Raw genomic sequence first — 17,473 nt, 5'->3', positions numbered from 1 at the left:
AGTTCCAATACTGGAGTAAGAAAATCAGTTACTTACCTGTAACTTTAGTTCTCCAGTATTGGAATCTTTCATAGATTCACATGCGACCTTCCCTCCTCCCCTGAGAAGCTCACCGTTACCTGTCATCTTGAGGTACTCTGGCACTCGTGCTTTGAAAAATCTGAGGGAATGGAGCTTCTCAAAGGAGGGTTCTAGAGGGAGGGGAAGATTGATTGGCTGGGACTTGCTTTGGTCCCTTTTACTCATAGAGACATGGATAGGCTACTAAAGTGAAAGCCTTTGGGCCATTTATTTTTTCATTGCAGTTGCTTCTATATTGCTGTTTTGATGTACCTGGTGCTCCCATCTCGCTGACAGGGAATGATTCAAGCAGGTGAATCTATGAAAGATTCCAATACTGGAGAACTACAGTGTACGGAAATGCCTCCTTGGCATGGTTACCCCCTGACGTTTTGCCTTTTGTTGATGCCAGTTATGATTGAAAGTGTGCTGGGACCGTGCTAACCAGGCCCCAGCACCAGTGTTCTTTCCCTAAACTGTACCTTTGTTCCCCCAATTGGCACAGCCCTGGCACTCAGGTAAGTCCCTTGTCTATGGTACCCCTGGTACCAAGGGCCCTAATGCCAGGGAAGGTCTCTAAGGGCTGCAGCATGTATTATGCCTCCCTGGGGACCCCTCACTCAGCACATGCACACTGCCTCACAGCTTGTGTGTGCTGGTGGGGAGAAAATGACTAAGTCCACATGTCACTCCCCTCAGAGTGCCATGCCAACCTCACACTGCCTGTGGTATAGTAAGTCACCCCTCTAGCAGGCCTTACAGCCCTAAAGCAGGGTGCACTATACCACAGGTGAGGGCATTTGTGCATGAGCTGTATGCCCCTACAGTGTCTAAGCAAAACCTTAGCCATTGTAAGTGCAGGGTAGGCATAAAGAGTATATGGTCTGGGAGTTTGTCAAACACAAACTCCACAGTTAATGGCTACACTGAAATGTGGGAAGTTTGGTATCAAACTTCTCAGCACAATAATTGCACACTGATGCCAATGTGTAAAGTTTATTGTAAAATGCACCCAGAGACATCTTTGAGATGCCCCCTGAATACCAGTCCAACTCTTAGTGCTATTCTGACCAGTTTCTGCAGACAAGTTGCTGGCCACATGGGGAGAGTGCCTTTGTCACTCTGTGGCCAGGAGCAAAGCCTGTACTGGGTGGAGGTGCTTCTCACCTCCCCCTGCAGGAACTGTAACACCTGGCGGTGAGCCTCAAAGGCTCATGCCTTTTGTTACAGCACCCCAGGGCATCCCAGCTAGTGGAGATGCCCCCCATCCGGCTACTGCCCCCACTTTTGGTGGCAAGGCTGGAGGAGATAATTATTAAAACAAGGCCCCCTGTGCCTGCTGGAGCGTCATCGCAGCCTGCTTTAGCCAGTCTTGGTGCTGCTCTCATGCAGCATGAGAGCAGCGTCGGGATTTGGAAAGGGTAGCTGGCTGACCCTCCATGAGGTGCCATTGTGCTCACTGCAAGGGAAGGAGAGTGGTTAAGTATGTTTTTCTTATTCTTTTTCCTTTTGGCCCACTGACAGGCACTGTGTGAAACTCAGATTGCTTTCAGCCTTAATTCCTGAGCTCTCAGTCATGGCCCGTAATAATAAAGAGCCATGATTAAGAGCTTTGGAATGTTAGCCTAAAGGCATTGTGGTTTTTTACCGTGCCTGCCACTTGACTGGTACTCAGCCGATGACTCATTACTGTTGAGGATTACCAGCCACCACTGTTGGCCTCCCCTCGTGAAAGATTCAGCCAGGCTCCCCTACCAATGTTTTTCACTGCCATGCATGTGGAATAAATATGTGGATAGTGTGTATACGTTCGGTGTGTGTGTGTGTTAAAGGTAAGGATTGTGATTGCATCAGCAAACGTTGATGGTAGAATAAACATAAAAAGCTGCAGGGTGTTTGTACGGTTTCCCAGGTCACCTTTCCTCTGTTAATGTTTATAAGGTGAAATGGCGTTCTTGTGTATGAACGTGTCAGACACTCTGCAGCTTTAGAATGTCTCTCCCAGTGCACTAACAGCCCCTCTGCCTCTACTTACCTGATATGTTACTGCAAAGATGTGCCCGCTGTATGGAGAAAGTAAATATCTTCATCTGGGTCAGTTCAAACCATTGCGAGAAAGGCTTTTGTTGTTCATGACACTGACATTAGCTGATCATGCAGTTCCATACATTGGAGATTGGAGGACCACCCAGAATTTGAACAGTGCAAAGGAGCTAATTGAACAGCTGTCAATTTAAGTGCTGTTCACTTGTACTGGTAGATTTCCTTTCATCTTAAATCAGTTTGTCCCAGAGATGTGAGAACAAGAGCAGCACTCTACTCTGATAGTGTCTTTTTTCATGATGACAGAGCTAAGCTTGGACCATACATAAGAAGAAGCCTGTATTACCTGCTCCAAAATATTAGTGCCCGAGGAGACTCTGTACCATACTATGTCAGGAGGAGTGCTTGTCTGCCACAAGACCAGAGCCCAGCTAAAGTGAGGATATCTGTAGCATTCATAGTGGGACAGAAACATCTCAGGACCACTAGTCTTTCTAGAGCATTTGCACACTATGAAATGTAATCTGTCGGCAAGGGAAAGAGTTGCCACATTCATCATCTGTTAGTGAGTCTTTTGTGTTGTCTTTGGCATTGTCCATGCTACATTGGCCCTGTTGCACCCTAGTTCCATCCTTTACATTTAAAACACACCCTTGTATGACCTTCTGAGGAAGTCAGAGATATTGCAGGGTGAGGCTGTGTTGATTTTCAAAACAATGATCTCTTGTAAGCCTATGAAGCACTTCCCATGATATCAGCATTTGAACACAATGTCCATTTCCTAAGAACAGGCCAGTCTCCATCTTTGTCATAGCCAGTCCCCAAACTAGTTGGTGCCCTGGTATTATAGAAATTTCACACGATGGAGGTTCATAAGACATTGTGCTTTGAGGTAAATTTGCAGAAGGGTGGTCTATGGGCACAACACCAGCTGTAGGCCTTTTCTGTGTGGTCATCCTGGGTATTTCACCTTTTGCTGGGCAATATATTACTGACAGCTTTATAACTCTGTGCACTTTACCCCTACTACCCAGAAGCAAAGTGCATGAGCTCCCTCCTTAAACATGGTTCAGCTGGCATACTTCTAACTGATATGTTTAACTTACCCATAAGTCCCTTGTGTATGGTACAAAATATACCCAAGAGCTTGAAGTGAAATGCCGCTAGTGGGTTCTGCTATCTACTATAATGGCAGTACATACATGGCTTCAGGCCTGCCATTATAGCCTGACTGAACAAGTGTAAAACCTGACTGTGACCAGTATAAAAAACCCTTTGACAGGTAAAAAAAAGTGTGTTTAATAATAATAAGTCACCCTTGTATGGGCTTTGTTGCCCACAAGGCAAGGTGCGTGGTATTAAAAAATAGGACATGTAGAAAATTACTGTTAACATGGCCTTAATGTGACTAATAACCGAAAGCAATGTTCACATTTGAAAGGGTGGCTAGCCCATAGAGAAACATTGTAAGGCAATATTGAAAACAAATACTGTATCTCGGGAAAGGAACCAGCTAGATTAATCATGAAACAACTATTTTTATTAGTTAAAAAAATCCATTTTAATCTTTAAGTTGTTTTTTTAAAAATACTAATGAAAAGTAACTTTTAGAAAGCTACCGTCTCCTGCCTGAAAACCCTGGATGTTAATTTTCAGTAATTCCTGAAGGACTGGACCTGCTCCTTCCTGTACCCAGGAATATGAAGTGGACTCCAAGAGTCATAAGGCTGATCTCTTGTTCAAGCCACAGGAATACAGTAGGTTATAAAAGGCGTTTCTGCACCTGACCAGCTGAACAGTGGCAACTAGACATGGATCGGACCCTGCTGTTGGCCTCCTCCTAACACCCTCTGAGTTTTTACATGCCTCCTCAGAGGTCCTGGGGGGCTTTAGAAGTGTACTCCAGTGATGGATTGGGGCATATCACATCAGAAAGTAAAATCTTTGACCAGGACCAATCTGTTTTGTGTCTCTGACCCATGCTACAATGCAGTCAGCATCAAATTGCGTATGGGTACCAGTCTAACAGTTCCATTGACTATCATTCGTTCCTTGTGCTTTATGGCGCTATTTCTATTTATTACTTTAAATATTTATATCTATGGTACACTTTAGGAAAATAGCTCCCTGTTGCAATTACCCCCCCCCCCCACACTTTTTGCCTGATATTGATGCTGACTTGACTGAGAAGTGTGCTGGGACTCTGCTAACCAGGCCCCAGCACCACTGTTCTTTCACTTAAAAATGTACCAATGTTCCGTAATTGGCACATCCCTGGCACACAGATAAGTCCCTTGTAAAAGGTATCAGTGGTCCCAAGGGCCCTGTGACCAAGGAAGGTCCCTAATGGCTGCATCACATGTTGTGCCACCCTAAGGGGCCCCCCACCTAACACATGCACACTGCCATTGTAGATTGTTTGTGTTGGTGGGGAGGAAAAGGCAAAGTCGACATGGCATCCCCCTCAGGATGCCATGCACACCAAATTCTGCCTGTGGCATAGGTACGTCACCCCTCTAGCAGGCATTACAGCCCAAAGACAGGGTGCACTATACCACAGGTAAGGGCATAGCTGCATGAGCAATATGCCGCTACAGTGTCTAAGTCTATTCTTAGACATTGTAAGTACAGTGTGACCATATTAAGTATATGGTATGGGAGTTTGTCAAAAGAAACTCCACAGCTCCATAATGGCTACACTGAATACTGGGAAGTTTGATATCAATCTTCCCAGAATAATAAACCCACACTGATGCCAGTGTTGGATTTATTACAAAATGCACACATGGGGCATCTTAGAAGATGCCCCCTGTATTTTACCAAATCCTTCAGTGCAGAACTGACTGGTCTGTGCCAGCCTGCCACTGAGACGAGTTTCTGTCCCCCTGGGGTGAGAGCCTTTGTGCTCTCTGAGGACAGAAACAAAGCCTTCACTGGGTGGAGGTGCTTCTCACCTCCCCCTGCAGGAACTGTAACACCTGGCGGTGAGCTTCAAAGGCTTCTGCCTTTTGTTACAGCACCCTAGGGCATCCCAGCTAGCGGAGATGCCCGCCCCTCCAGCCACTGCCCCCACACATTTGGTGGCAAGGTAGGAGAGGATAATGAGAAAAACAAGGAGGAGTCACCCACCAGTCAGGACAGCCCCAAAGGTGGCCTGAGCTGAGGTGACCCCTGCCTTTAGAAATCCTTCATCTTGGTTTTGGAAGATTCCCCCAATAGGATTAGGAATGTGCCCCCCTCCCCTCAGGGAGGAGGCACAAAGATGGTGTAGCCACCCTCCAGGACAGTAGCCATTGGCCACTGCCCTCATGACCTAAAACACCCCTAAATTCACTATTTAGGGGCGACCCAGAACCCAGGAAATCAGATTCCTGCAACCTACACAAAGAAGAAGGACTGCTGACCTGAAAGCCCTGCAGAGACGACGGAGACGACAACTGACTTGACCCCAGCCCTACCGGCCTGTCTCCAGACTCAAAGAATCTGCACAGCGATGCATCAGACAGGGACGAGCAACCTCTGAGGACCCGGAGGACTGCCCTGAACCGAAGGACCAAGAAACTCATGAGAACAGTGACACTGTTCACCTACAGCAACATTTTTGCAACTTTGAAATAACTTCTAAAGAACTCACTATTTCCGCCTGAAGCGTGAGACTTTATCCTCTGCACTCGAAGCCCCTGTCTCGAGCTTCAGAGAACCAACACTGCAGTGAGGACTCCCAGGTGACTATGACCTCATGAGTAACCTGAGATGACCCCCCTGCACCTCCACAGAGATGTCTGCAGAGAGGATCCAGAGGCTCTCCCTGACCGCGACTGCCTGGAACAAAGAACCCGATGCCTGAACCCAGCACTGCACCCGCAGTCCCCGGGCCTGAAAGGAACCAACCTCCAGTGCAGGGGTGACCATCAGGCGGCCCTCTGCCTAGCCCAGTCGATGGCTGGCCCGAGAAGCCCCCCTGTGCCCTGCCTGCCTTGCCTAAGTAACCCCCGGGTCCCTTCTTTGCTTTGAATAGCAAACCCGACACCAACTTTGTACACTGCACCCGGCCGCCCCTGCATCGCTGAGGGTGTGTTTTGTGTGCCTGTTTGTGTCCCCCCCCAGTGCTCTACAAAACCCCCCTGGTCTGCCCCCCTGAAGATGCAGGTACTTACCTGTTGGCAGACTGGAACCAGAGCACCCCCTGTTCTCCATAGGCGCCTATGTGTTTTGGGCCCTCCTTTGACCTCTGCACCTGACCGGCCCTGTGTTGCTGTTGCAGTGACTTTGGGGTTGCCTTGAACCCCCAACAGTGGGCTGCCTATGCCCAGGAAACTGAACTTGTAGGTGTTTTACTTACCTCAGAAACCAAACCTTACTTACCTCCCCCAGGAACTGTTGATTTTTAGTGTCCACTTTTAAAATAGCTTACTGCCATTTTAACCTATACTGTGTATGTTACTGCTCTAATTCAAAGTTCCTTACTTACCTGTGTGGAGTACCTTGCATTTTATCCATTTACTTCAAATCTTGAATCTTGTGATTCTAAAATAAATTGAGAAAATACATTTTTCTATATAAAAACTATTGGCCTGGAGTTAAGTCTTTGAGTGTGTGTTCCTCATGTATTGCCTCTGTGTGTACAACAAATGCTTAACACTACCCTCTGATAAGTGTACTGCTCGACCACATTACCACAAAATAGACCATTAGAATTATCTAATGCTGCCACTTTCAACCTCTAAGGGGAACCTATGGACTCTGTGCACACTATCTCTCACTTTGAGATAGTATATACAGAGCCAACTTCCTGCATACACATTTTTGGTGTTTTGGTTATATGTTGCTTACTAAATGTTACTCTAGTCTATAATTCAGTTTGACATTTTTATGGTTTTGTGTTTTTACTTTATTACAATTGTGGTATTGCATAAATACTTTACATCGTACCTCAAATTAAGCCTGCCTGCTCTGTGCAATTGCTACCAGGAGGTTTAGCTCAGGTTAATTTAGTAATTGCTTTAAGGGTTCACCCTGATAAAGGTTTTGATTATTCTTTGAAGTGGATAGTTCCCCACGCCAAATTATAATCCAGTTTCTTATAGTCTTCATCATGCTCTCCTGATCTTGTGGATTCCTGGGCATTACATTGAGCATGGAACATTGCATCCTTCATCACCTTTTAGATTGTTTACCTTCTTGAGGTGCCCCTGCCCAGTGTGGGCTAACATACATTGTAGTGGCTCCAAGCAGTTTTTAAATAGGTGTTTTACAAATACCTATAGTTTTGAAGATGTACACAGATCCCAAGCACTCAAACATATTGGTACGTTATTGCTGGAGCGCTGGGACATCCGGTTCACAATTACTAATTTACAAGAAGGCCTTGCTACTCATCAGTCTAACATTCCAGCGACTAGGCCGCATGGGTCTTTGTTGTTAGATGAGATTAACTAAGAGCTGAACATAACGTAATTAAACATTACAGTTTCAGGCTTTCTTGGTCAATAATGAGAGTTTGATGAGAGTTCAAATGCTTTATTAATGAATTTCATCATATGCTTATCTTCATTAAGGCAGTATTAATTTCAATAGCCCATTAAATAATAAACAAGCAGAGTATATCATCAGTATTTCTTAAGCTATTCAAAAAGCATGTTCTAAAAGGAAATAATCTCTATTCTAAGATTGAGGATGGTTAAAAAAGGTGGTGATTGGAGCATCAAGAAAAGTTGGCAGTTAGAGCCCATAAAGACCGCTAAACATTTCTGAAAAGTAGATATAATTCTAAATTCAGCAAGGGGTCATTTGTGTACATCCTTCAAGGTGTTCCTATGGAAAGTAACAGTTAAAATAAAAAAATATTGAAATTGAGTTGAAAAAAAACTGCTATTTCTGTCTATGTTTACTTCTCTAACTTTTTCCAGCTCTGGCAGATTTTTCAAAGCAATATACTGTTACATCTGCTGGACCCTTCTGGTTGCGGGTATATATAGGGCTTGCAGGTTCATCAAGAACCTAAGGTACCCAGAGCCAATAAATGAGCTGCACCTTGCAACAGGCTTTCATTGTATACAGCAATTCATTTGGTAAAATATAAAGAGTGAAAAATAGGTATCAAGGAAACCTATGTATTTCTGAAATGGGCACAGGCTGTGGGGGTTAGAAGCAGGGTTATTTGCCCATCTCTGAATTCGTGGGCACCCCTACTAGCATGTGAATTACAGGGAATTTCTCAAAATGACTTCTTTCTTCCACACTGTCTTACATTTGGAAGGCACACATGTTAAGAAAGACAATGGGCAATAACACTTGCTCTTCTATGCTGTGTTCCTCCAAATCTCCTGATAAAAATAGTACCTCACTTGTGTGGATAGGCCTAGTTCTTGCAATAGGAAACGCCCCAAAACGCAAAGTGGACACATTTACTACAGTTCCAGTGTAGTAACCTCGTCCAAGGCACAGTAACTGGGGGGAGCGCTAGCGCGCCCCCCGTGTGCACCCCACCCACCCCCCTAAGGCGGGGATGGAAGGGGAAGACCTTTCCCTTCCACCCCCGCCCCGCCCCACCCCCCCTGTGACGTCAGCGCGTGAGCACGTGCTGATTAGTCACAGGGTCTCCCCCATCGCGCTGGAAGCTCTGCTTCCAGCGCAATTGAAAGAGAAATGCTCAGCATTTCTCTTTCAATCACGTGGGGGAGGCCCGGAGAGGCTTCAAAGGGAAGGAAATGTATTTCCTTCCCTTTGAAGTCTCTTCCAGGGTTTCAAAATCCGGATTGCTTGCAATAAGGCTTTTGAAACCCCACTAGACACCAGGGATTTTTGGTTATGGACATAAGGGAGCGACCCCTTGGGCAAGGGTCGCTCCCGGGGGGGGGGGGCATTTCTTTGGGAAGGCCTTTTCTGCACCCCCTGGGGGCAGATTGGCCTATTTTGATGAGGCCAATATGCCCCCAAGGGGGGCAGAAACCACTAGACACCAGGGAGTTTTTTTTGTTTTCGTGAATTTCACGCAAGGGGAGCGACCCCTTAGGCAAGGGTCACTCCCCTGGGGGGGGAAATATTTTAGGCCATTTCTGCCCCCCTGGGGGGTAGATCAGCCTATTTTGATTAGGCCGATCTGCCCCCAAGGGGGGCAGAAACCACTAGGCACCGGGAATGTTTTGTTTTTTTTTGTTTTACAGATGGGGAGCGACCCCTTGAACAAGGGTCGCTCCCCTGGAGGGGAAAATTGTATTTAGGCCATTTCTGCCCCCTTTGGGGGCAGATCGGACGTTTTTTGCAACGCCAATCTGCCCCCAAGGGGGGCAGAAACCACTAGGCGCCGGGGATTTTATTTTTGGCGCCAATGTCATGCAGGGGGAGCGACCCCGTAGGCAAGGGTCGCTCCCGGGGCGGGGGCATGGTGGGGGAAATTTATTTTAGGCCATTTCTGCCCCCCCGGGGGCAGATCGGCATATTATTAGGCCGATCTGGCCCCAGGGGGGGCAGAAACCTCTAGGCGCCAGGGCAAAAAAAAATGTTTTTTTTTTTGTTTGTTTGTTTAGAGATGGGGAGCGACCCATTAGGCAAGGGTCGCTCCCCTGGGTGGCAAATTGTATTTAGACCATTTCTGCCCCCCTTGGGGGCAGATTGACTGATTTTAGGTCAATCTGCCCCCAAGGGGGCAGAAACCACTAGGCACCGGGGATTTGTTTTTTGGCGCCAATGTCACGCAGGGGGAGCGACCCCGTAGGCAAGGGTCGCTCCCGGGCAGGGGGGGTTTGAGGGGGTGGGGGGTCAAATTTATTTTAGGCCATTTCTGCCCCCCCCCCCCGGGCCGGTTGAGCTAGAGGCCAAAATCCACAGGTAGGCACTTTGCAAAAAACACCTCTGTTTTCTGTGAAAACATATGTAGTGTCCACGTTGTGTTTTGGGCCATTTCCTTTCGTGGGCGCTAGGACTACCCACAGAAATGAGGTATCATTTTTATCGGGAGACTTGGGGGAACGCTGGGTGGAAGGAAATTTGTGGCTCCTCTCTGATTCCAGAACTTTCTGTCACCAAAATGTGAGGAAAATGTGGTTTTTTAGCCAGATTTTGAGGTTTGCAAAGGATTCTGGGTAACAAAACCTGGTCAGAGCCCCACAAGTCACCCCATCTTGGATTCCCCTAGGTCTTTAGTTTTAAAAAATGCACAGATTAGGTAGGTTTTCCTAGGTGCCGGCTGAGCTACAGGCCAAAATCTACAGGTAGGGACTTTGCAAAAACAACTCTGTTTTCTTTAAAAAAATGTGATGTGTCCACGTTGCATTTTGGGGCATGTTCTATCGCGGGCGCTAGGCCTACCCACACAAGTGAGGTATCATTTTTATCGGGAGACTTGGGGGAACGTTGGGTGGAAGGAAATTTGTGGCTCCTCTCTGATTACAGAACTTTCTGTCACCAAAATGTGAGGAAAACGTGTTTTTTTAGCCAAATTTTGAGGTTTGCAAAGGATTCTGGGTAACAGAACCTGGTCAGAGCCCCACAAGTCACCCCATCTTGGATTCCCCTCGGTCTCTAGTTTTAAAAAATGCACAGGTTTAGTAGGTTTCCCTAGGTGGCGGCTGAGCTAGAGGCCAAAATCTACAGGTAGGCACTTTGCAAAAAAACACCTCTGTTTTCTTTAAAAAAATGTGATGTGTCCACGTTGCGTTTTGGGGCGTTTCCTGTCGCGGGCGCTAGGCCTACCCACACAAGTGAGGTATAATTTTTATCGGGAGACTTGGGGGAACATAGATTACCAAAACAAGTGTTATTGCCCCTTGTCTTTCTCTACATTTTTTCCTTCCAAATATAAGAGAGTGTGTAAAAAAGACATCTATTTGAGAAATGCCCTGTAATTTACATGCTAGTATGGTCACCCCAGAATTCAGAGATGTGCAAATAACCACTGCTCCTCAACACCCTATCTTGTGCCCATTTTGGAAATACAAAGGTTTTCTTGATAGCTATTTTTGACTCTTTATATTTCAGCAAATGAATTGCTGTATACCCGGTATAGAATGAAAATGCACTGCAGGGTGCAGCTCATTTATTGGCTCTGGGTACCTTGGGTTCTTGATGAACCTACAAGCCCTATATATCCCCGCAACCAGAGGAGTCCAGCAGATGTAACGGTATATTGCTTTCGAAAATCTGACATTGCAGGAAAAAGTTACAGAGTAAAACATAGAGAAAAATTGCTGTTTTTTTCACCTCAATTTCAATATTTTTCTTTTTCAGTTGTTATTTTCTGTAGGAAACCCTTGTAGGATCTACACAAATGACCCCTTGCTGATTTCAGAATGTTGTCTACTTTTCAGAAATGTTTAGGTTTCTGGGATCCAGCATTGGTTTCATGCCCATTTCTGTCACTGACTGGAAGGAGGCTGAAAGCACCAAAAATTGTAAAAATGGGGTATGTCCCAGTAAAATGCCAAATTTATGTTGAAACATTGTGTTTTCTGATTCAAGTCTGCCTGTTCCTGAAACCTGGGAAGCAGGTGATTTTAGCACTGCAAACCCTTTGTTGATGCCATTTTCAGGAAAAAAAAGCACAAGCCTTCTTCTGCAGCCACTTTTTCCCATTTTAAAAAACAAAACAAAATTTTCACTTTATTTTGGCTAATTTCTTGGCCTCCTTCAGGGGAACCCACAAAGTCTGGGTACCTCTAGAATCCCTAGGATGTTGGAAAAAAAGGACGCAAATTTGGCTTGGCTAGCTTATGTGGACAAAAAGTTATGAGGACCTAAGTGCAAACTGTCCCAAATAGCCAAAAAAAGGCCTGGCACAGGAGGGGGAAAAGGCCTGGCAGCGAAGGGGTTAATGTTCGTTATGCCAAAATGTAATAAAATCTTGTTTATGGGCTTGACATCCACTCTGAAAACTAAGGCTATGGCAGTATGTACCCCAATGATCTCATAACAGCATATCTACAAAGTAACCATTTTCTGGCTGCCTAACAATACATTCCTTCTCTACAGAAGAATGGTAATTTGTTCTTAAGCCCCACTGGTGCGTATGTCAGCCAATGGCCAACACATGCACAATCTCCCTGGTGTGGGGCATGACCATTGGCCGACACCAGGGACGGGTTTTAAAAATCCTCCGGAGCTTTGCACCATAGGATATTTTTTATTTTAAAAACCCTCGGGAGACACAGAAGAGCTTCTGTGTCTCCCCCTGCTGCCCCACCCGCCCATCTGTGAGGTTAGCATGCCACGAGGCGTGCTGACATCACAGTTTGTTTTCCCCACCGGAGTAGGAAGCAACAGGTAAGGTTGCTTTCTACTCCAGTGGGGAAAACGGGTCCAAAAGGGCGTCCACAGATTCAGGAAGGCCTTGTTCGAAAGGTGAGATTCTGAAAACCGTGCTGCGATCCATGGCTAGGAAACCCCAAAAGATGCCATGGATTGAAGGGGGTCAGACCTTGTGGAAATGGACCAAACCAGTGGCATTTTAAGTAAGGTTAAAAATGAAAAAATATATATTTAAAAAAAAAATGAAATTGTCAGGGTGTCTTCCGTGAGCAGGACTGACCCCCTGTGGGAGTAAAAAAAAAAAAAAATCACAGTCGTCCCCCAGGGAAGCCACACAGCTATAAATAAAAATCAGCAGTCAGCGGTCATTCAGCTGCACAAATTGAATTTCTTAACAAAAGGATTTTGCTCAACCTTTTGATCACCTATTAAGTTGTGTGAAATTCTGTGTGTCATAAACCAGCTATCTGTTGTCAAGAATAAAGTCATGCCACACAAAAAGAAAATGTTTCCAGTTTAGGATAGTAGTTCCTTCTGGGCTTTGATAGACATACATTAGGTATCATTCTATAACTATTCCTGCGAAATAGTGTGTACTATGGCTATAAAAGTCTCAAGACACCCAAGACACTTGGGACTTTGTTGTTTTGGAACCTAAGCCTTGGTGTATCTGAACTGTGCACTTTTATTGGAAACCTAGAAGGAGAATGAGCTTAGTCAGAGGTACCAAATCCTCAAAAGAGATTGGATTGGAGAGGCTGCACTACCACAGAGAGGCATATGAACAGCCTAGCATGAAGAAACCAGTTTTGGTGTAGTGTCCACTAGATACAGAGGTACTAGAGTGATATGTCATGAGGTTTTTATTGTAACTCTATGGTGCAGGAACTCTGGTAAACAGAGCTGAAGACCCTTACTTTTCAAGTTTTAAAATCCATGTAAGACAGAATGCTTGATCTTGCTCACTAACAAAAATACCTGAAGATGATCTGATTTTGGCTTCCCCAGCACAATGATTGCAGAATTATTTGCAGTACTGAAATTCATGGCATTTCATACCTTTCAGCTGAAATAGTCCCCATGCTCCAGCTCCTTGTGGCCTCCTCCCAGAAACCGAAAGATCTTGCCATCTGCATTTCCAGGCAGGCCAGCACTTATCATAGTGTGCTATATTCACACTCCTAGAATTCATAATGTGCTTATTAATACTATATTCTTGGTGTTTTCAAGGCACAAGTGTGCCTTTGGAATTGCTCAAGCAGATATCTTAATTAGAAATTATTAATGAGTGTTAAAGTATCATGACTAATGAAGTATGTAGAAAACTTGAATAACGTTGAAAAAAATGTGCACGTTTAAAATTTGACCTTGAAGAATGGCCACTAGTGTTCAAGAAATGTACTAATTAATGATTAATATGTATGAAATATTGAAAATGTGGTAGAATCTCTGTCTTGTGTTTTCAAAGGTTTCTCTCAGTTATTATCTACTTGACGTAGAACGGATGTGAGTAACCTTCACCCATTTTTTGCATATCCAGTATAGATTACCTGAGTGTAGTTTGCACTATAAGCTTAGGAGAAGGTTATTGTATCAAGTCCTGATGCAGCGCCAAGTTACCCGTTTGGACTTTTTAAGGCGCAAAACATGTTGACTTATTGCAGCAGTTAAAGAAAATGTCTTTTCTCTTTTTGTAGAGTGTGCAATCATTATTTCCCTTTCACTCTGCAGGTTTTTTAAAATCTTGACTGGCTCCTTTCTCACTCAATAAAATTTGTTTTTCGAGTAGGTGGCCAAGCCAATTTTATGATACATATTTTTCTCTCCAGCTCTTTTTCCTTTTTCTGTAACCTATAGGTTGAAATGTACTCCTATTTTTCCATATTTTGGCACAGATTATCGCAAAAGATCTCAGGCAAAGAGCCCCCTTGAGGGGCCCGTCAGACATTGCAGCGCCGGTCTGACATGGAGCAAGCCCAATGATGAAGCATGACATTGTACAGATGTGTGAGGGCTTTTGTTTCTATATTTAGAAGTGCCTGAGAGACCTGTGTTCTTCTCTTTCTTTTGGAAGAGTGTACTTTATTTTTTTCAATGTAACGATAAGGGAGAGTGTACACTGAACCAGTCAATTTCCCTGTCCCCCTCTCGGTTTTGGTAAAAATAATGTAGTAATATGTCATTTTGAGAGTTATGAAATATACGATAATTGTAGACCTTAACTTAGTGAGTGTCTTGGCCTAGTTTGCCAGGCCTCATGCAGCAGCCGTATTTCTTAGCATTTATTAGAAAATTCTGAGAGTGAATTAACTGTGAAATGTTAATTGTTTTAATAAAATGCTTAGCAGAAGCTTTCCATGAGAACCGACTAGCAGAAGGTGGTGTCCTTAAAAGCGTAACAATTGTGTGTAAAATGTGCGAGAAGTACTTTCCCAGGACTCGAACATGAAGACACTGACTAGAGAGGAAGATGCAACAAAATTGATACCTGACAAGCCGGATGATGAGAACATCGTAAAGTAGACCAATCAACATTGTGTGATACGAGAACTATTAGAATTCATAGATTTGGGACAAAAATATTATTGGATAAAGTAATAACGTACGATTAACTGACCAATTGGAAATTAGGGGATAGTTTAGGTGACTGTGATATAACAAGGTGACAAGGGGAAAAGAGACCAGATCTTATCCCGTTATGTGATGCAATATTGAGAAGAAGAGACTCGAGATTCTGTCATTGGGCTCTTACTTGACCCTTGACCCTCGGGTAGGTCGCTTCCCCACTGCTTCAGCTCCGTCTGCTTAGTCCTGCTTAGTCCTTCTTCCCCGTAATTCCTTTTCTTTTTTTTCATTTCCCGCCGCCGCTGCCTCCTGTGCGGCCCGCCTCCCTCCTCCACCTGTTTAGTCCTTCTTCCCCGTAATTCCTTTTCTTTTTTTCTTTTCCCGCCGCCGCTGCCTCCCGTGTGGCCCCGCCCCCCTGCTCCCATTCGTTTACCAACCCTCCCGCCTCCCGCCTCCCACCTGACCCCTCCTCCCCTCCTACCCTCTTATGGCAGCCGCTGCGCGGTGGAGACAGCGACCCTTGACCCTCGGGTAGGTCGCTTCCCCACCGCTGCAGCTCCGCCTGCTTAGTCCTGCTTAGTCCTTCTTCCCCGTAATTCCTTTCCTTTTTTTTAATTTCCCGCCGCTGCTGCCTCCCATGCGGCCCGCCCCCCTGCTCCGCCTGCTTAGTTCTTCTTCCCCGTAATTCCTTTTCTTTTTTCTTTTCCCGCCGCCGCTGCCCCCCGTCCGGCCCCATCCCCCTGCTCCCATTCGTTGACCTACCCTCCCGCCTCCCAGCCAACCCCTCCTACCCTCTTATGGCGGCCGCTATGCAGCGGAGACAGCGACCCTTGACCCTCGGGTAGGTCGCTTCCCTACCGCTGCAGCTCCGCCTACTTAGTCCTGCTTAGTCCTGCTTAGTCCTTCCTCCCCGTAATTCCTTTTCTTTTTTTTCATTTCCCGCTGCCGCTGCCTCCCATGCGGCCCGCCCCCCTGCTCCGCCTGCTTAGTCCTTCTTCCCCGTAATTCCTTTTCTTTTTTTTTTTTTCCCGCCGCCGCTGCCTCCCGTGCGACCCGGCCCCCCTGCTCCCATTCGTTGACCTACCCTCCTGCCTCCCAGCCGACCCCTCCTCCCCTCCTACCCTCTTATGGCGCCCGCTGCGTGGCCGAGACAGCGACCCTTGACCCTCGGGTAGGTCGCTTCTCCACCGCTGCGGCTCCGCCTGCTTAGTCCTGCTTAGTCCTTCTTCCCCGTAATTCCTTTTCTTTTTTTCATTTCCCGCCGCCGCTGCCTCCCGTGCGGCCTGCCCCCCTGCTCTGCCTGCTTAGTCCTTCTTCCCCGTAATTCCTTTTCTTTTTTTCTTTTCCCGCAGCCGCTGCCTCCCGTGCGGCCCGCCCCCCTGCTCCCATTCGTTGACCTACCATCCCGCCTTCCAGCTGACCCTTCCTCCCCTCCTACCCTCTTCTGGCGCCCGCTGCGCGGTGGAGACAACGACCCTTGACCCTCGGGTAGGTCGCTTCCCCACCGCTGCAGCTCCGCCTGCTTAGTCCTGCTTAGTCCTTCTTCCCCGTAATTCCTTTTCTTTTTTTTCATTTCCCGCCGCCGCTGCCTCCCGTGCGGCCCCACCCCTTCTCCCATTCGTTGACCTACCCTCCCGCCTCCCAGCAGACCCCTCCTCCCCTATTATGGCGGCTGCTGCGCAGCCGCGCCACTGGCGCGCCAAAGGCAAGCCCGTCAGCGGCAGTCTGTGCCTGGACCGCGCCCAGCAGACCACCCACCGGCCCTCGCAACAACAACAACCACCTCAAGTGCATGCTCCTAAACACACGCTCTGTCTACAAGCACGCCATCAAACTATGGGACCTCCTGGACACAACAACACCAGACGTCGCCTTCATCACAGAAACCTGGATGAACGCTTCCTCGGCCCCAGACATCGCCATAGCCATCCCCGAAGGCTACAAGATCGCCCGGAAGGACCACATCAACAAAATCGGAGGAGGAATCGCCATCATCTACAGGAACACCCTCAACATCACGACCACCACCGAAGACACACCCCCCGCAGCCGAACACGTACACTTCCAGATTCACACCGACCCCAAAACCACCCTCAGAGGAACACTCATCTACAGACCCCCGGGCCCACGTGCACAATTCAGCGAAACCATTGCAGACTTCATCAGCCCTCACACCCTAGCCTCACCAGAATACATCCTTCTCGGGGACCTGAACTTCCACCTGTTGAAAAACAACGACAACAACACCACCACCCTGCTCGCCAACCTCGCCAACCTCGGACTCAAGCAACTGGTAAACACCCCCTCCCACATTGCTGGCCACACACTCGACCCCACCTTCTCCGCCAGCAACCACGTCTCCTTCAGCCACTCCTCCGGACTACACTGGACCGACCACAGATGCGTCCACTTCACCTTCAAACGGGAGACTCACCACCATCGCACACAACAAATCCCCCTCAGATGCTGGAGCAAAATCACCACAGACCAGCTCCTCTCAACACTGAACCAGAACCACCAGCCAACATCACTGACGTCAACAACGCAGCCCACAGCCTCA

Source organism: Pleurodeles waltl, chromosome 1_2, assembly GCF_031143425.1.
Source record: "Pleurodeles waltl isolate 20211129_DDA chromosome 1_2, aPleWal1.hap1.20221129, whole genome shotgun sequence".
Classification (NCBI taxonomy): Eukaryota; Metazoa; Chordata; class Amphibia; order Caudata; family Salamandridae; genus Pleurodeles; species Pleurodeles waltl.
The sequence above is the reverse complement of the archived record's forward strand: the minus strand, read 5'-3'. Positions refer to the sequence as shown.